The 4,101-nt window shown below is 41.0% G+C and overlaps 1 non-coding gene across 1 annotated transcript; it reads right to left on the bottom strand.

The window, feature by feature from the left end:
* Positions 1 to 1,325: 1,325 nt before the first annotated feature.
* Positions 1,326 to 1,429, bottom strand: LOC130977370 (small nucleolar RNA R71). The gene has a single exon (XR_009085063.1). It is a non-coding gene; the product is annotated as a small nucleolar RNA R71 (small nucleolar RNA).
* Positions 1,430 to 4,101: the final 2,672 nt, after the last annotated feature.

Here is a 4,101-nt window from a genome sequence, read left to right on the forward strand (position 1 = left end):
GCCAGCCAGGGTACCTGGTTGGGCGTTTAACGCCCAAAAAGGTAGTGCATTGGGCGTTAAACGCCAGAATGTGCACCATTCTGGGCGTTTAACGCCAGGATGGCACAATGGGGAGGATTTTGTTTTCAAAATCAATTTTTTTTCAAATTTTCAAAGTTTTTCAAAATCAAATCTTTTTCAAATCATATCTTTTCAATCAAATGTTTTCAAAATCAATTTCTTTCCTTTTTCAAAGATACTTACTAACAATTAATGATTTGATTGAACATTTTAAGTATGTTGCCTTTTCTGTTGAGAGAGGTTTAATGTTTGAATCATATCTCTTCTTGTTAGGCAAGTCATTAATTTTTAAAATCAAATCTTTTTAAAAATTGTTTTCAAAATCATATCTTTTCAATCATATCTTTTTAAAACCATAACTTTTCATACAAATCTTTTTAATCACATCTTTTTCAAAACAGTTTTTAATCATATCTTTTTGATTTCTAATTCCAAATCTTTTTCAAAAATTACTTGATCTCTTTCTCACTCTTGTTTTTCGAAAATCAATTAAAGTTTTTCAAAAAAATGTTTTCAAAATATTTCACTTGATTTTTGAAAATTTCTTCCTCTCTTCCCACATCCTTTTATTTATGGAGTACCACTCCTTCTCAATGCACAATTCGAACTCTATCTAATTAAGTTCGAATTCCCTACTTCTTTCCTCTATTTTTCTGTTCCTCTAACACCTCAAGGAATCTCTATACTGTGACATAGAGGATTTCACACTTTCTTGTTCTCTTCTCTTTCATATGAGCAGGAGCAAAGACAAAAGCATTCTTGTTGAAGCTGACCCTGAACCTGAAAGGACCTTGAAGCAAAAGCTAAGAGAAGCTAAGGCACAATTCTCTGTAGAGGACCTAACCGAATTCTTCAAAGAAGAAGAACACATGGCAGCCGAAAACAACAACAATGCAAGGAAGGTGCTGGGTGACTTTACTGCACCTACTCCCGACTTCTATGGGAGAAGCATCTCTATCCCTGCCATTGGAGCAAACAACTTTGAGCTTAAGCCTCAATTAGTTTCTCTAATGCAACAGAATTGCAAGTTCCATGGACTTCCATTGGAAGATCCTCATCAGTTCTTAGCTGAATTCTTGCAAATCTGTGACACTGTCAAGACTAATGGGGTTAACCCTGAGGTCTACAGACTTATGCTATTCCCTTTTACTGTAAGAGACAGAGCTAGGACATGGTTGGACTCACAACCTAAAGAAAGCCTGGACTCATGGGAAAAGCTAGTCAATGCCTTCTTGGCAAAGTTCTTTCCACCTCAAAAATTGAGTAAGCTTAGAGTGGAAGTCCAAACCTTCAGACAGAAGGATGGAGAATCCCTCTATGAAGCTTGGGAAAGATACAAACAATTAATCAGAAAATGTCCATCTGACATGCTTTCTGAATGGAGCATCATAGGTATTTTCTATGATGGTCTCTCCGAACTGTCCAAGATGTCTTTGGATAGCTCTGCTGGAGGATCTCTTCATCTGAAGAAGACGCCTACAGAAGCTCAAGAGCTAATTGAAATGGTTGCAAATAACCAAATCATGTACACTTCTGAAAGGAATCCTGTGAACAATGGGACAAGTCAGAAGAAAGGAGTTCTTGAGATTGATACTCTGAATGCCATACTGGCTCAGAACAAGATATTGACTCAACAAGTCAATTTGATTTCTCAAAGTCTGTCTGGAATGCAAAATGCACCAAGCAGTACTAAGGATGCTTCATCTGAGGAAGAAGCTTATGATCCTGAGAACCCTTCAATGGAAGAGGTGAATTACCTCGGAGAACCCTATAGAAACACCTATAATTCTTCATGGAAAAATCATCCAAATTTCTCATGGAAGAATCAAGAGAGACCTCAACAAGGTTTCAATAACAATAATGGTGGAAGAAACAGGTTTAGCAATGGCAAGCCTTTTCCATCATCTTCTCAGCAACAGACAGAGAGTTCTAAGCAGAACACCTCGGACTTAGCAACCATGGTCTCTGATCTAATCAAAACCACTCAAAGTTTCATGACTGAAACAAGGTCCTCCATTAGGAATTTGGAGGCACAAGTGGGACAGCTGAGCAAGAAAGTTACTGAACTCCCTCCTAGTACTCTCCCAAGCAATACAGAAGAAAATCCAAAAGGAGAGTGCAAGGCCATCAACATGGCCGAATTTGGAGAGGAGGGAGAGGAAGTGAACGCCACTGAGGAAGACCTCAATGGGCGTGCACTGACCTCCAATGAGTTCCCTAATGAGGAACCATGGGAATCTGAGGCTCAAAATGAGACCATAGAGATTCCATTGGACTTACTTCTGCCTTTCATGAGCTCAGATGAGTATTCTTCCTCTGAAGAGGATGAGTATGTCACTGAAGAGCAAGTTGCTAAATACCTTGGAGCAATCATGAAGCTAAATGACAAGTTATTTAGAAATGAGATTTGGGAGGATGAACCTCCTTTGCTCACCAAAGAACTGGATGACTTGTCTAGGCAGAAATTACCTCAAAAGAGACAAGATCCTGGGAAGTTTTCCATACCTTGTACCATAGGCACCATGACCTTCAAGAAGGCTCTGTGTGACTTAGGGTCAACTGTAAACCTCATGCCTCTCTCTGTAATGGAGAAGCTAGGGATCTTTGAGGTGCAAGCTGCAATAATCTCACTAGAGATGGCAGACAATTCAAGAAAACAAGCTTATGGACTTGTAGAGGATGTTTTGGTGAAGATTGAAGACCACTACATCCCTGTTGATTTCATAGTCCTAGAGACTGGGAAGTGCATGGATGAGTCCATCATCCTTGGCAGACCCTTCCTAGCCACAGCAAAGGCTGTGATTGATGTTGATAGAGGTGAACTGATCATTCAAGTGAATGAAGAATCCTTTGTGTTTAAGGCTCAAGGATATCCCTCTGTCACCATGGAGAGGAAGCATGAAGAGCTTCTCTCAAATCAGAGTCAAGCAGAGCTCCCACAGTCAAACTCTAAGTTTGGTGTTGGGAGGCCACAACCAAACTCTAAGTTTGGTGTTGAACCCCCACATTCAAACTCTAAGTTTGGTGTTGGGAGGTTCCAACATTGCTCTGAGTATCTGTGAGGCTCCATGAGAGCCATCTGTCAAGCTACTGACATTAAAGAAGCGCTTGTTGGGAGGCAACCCAATGTTATATTTTATCTATTTTTCTTTGTTATTTTATGTTTTTTGTAGGTTGATGATCATGAGAAGTCACAAAAACAATTAAAAAAGCAAAAACAGAATGAAAAACAGGAAGAAAAATAGCACACCCTGGAGGAAGAACCTACTGGTGTTTAAACGCCAGTAAGGCTAGCAGTTGGGCGTTTAACGCCCAGTCTGGCACCATTCTGGGCGTTTAACGCCAGAAAGGGGCACCAGACTGGCGTTAAACGCCAGGAAAGGGCAAGAACCTGGCGTTAAACGCCAGAAATGGGCACCAGCCCGGTGTTTAACGCCAGATTTGGCACAAAACGTGTTTTTGCATGCCATTTGGTGCAGGGATGACTTTTCCTTGACACCTCAGGATCTGTGGGCCCCACAGAATCCCCAACCAACCCCACCACTCTCTCATCTTCTTCACCCATTCACCAATCACCTCAACACCTCTTCCCAAAAAAACCCTTCACCTATCAAATCCCATCTTTCTCTTCACCACTCACATCCATCCTTCATAAAACCCCACCTACCTCACCCTTCAAATTCAAACCACTTTCCCTCCCAAACCCACCCATAATGGCCGAACCCTACCCCTCTCCTCACCTCTATATAAACCCATCTTCACTCCTTCATTTTCCCACACCCTAAACACTACTTCTTCCCCCTTTGGCCGAAATATAAGCCTACTCCATCTCCTCCATTTTCTTCTTCTTCTACTCTCTTCTTTCTTCTTTTGCTCGAAGACGAGCAAACCTTTTAAGTTTGGTGTGGTAAAAGCATTGATTTTTGTTTTTCCATAACCATTTATGGCATCCAAGGCCGAAGAAACCTCTAGAAAGAGGAAAGGGAAGGCAAAAGCTTCCACCTTCGAGTCATGGGAGATGGAGAGATTCAACTCAAGGGT

The sequence above is a fragment of the Arachis stenosperma genome, chromosome 4 (assembly GCF_014773155.1).
Source record: "Arachis stenosperma cultivar V10309 chromosome 4, arast.V10309.gnm1.PFL2, whole genome shotgun sequence".
Lineage (NCBI taxonomy): Eukaryota > Viridiplantae > Streptophyta > Magnoliopsida > Fabales > Fabaceae > Arachis > Arachis stenosperma.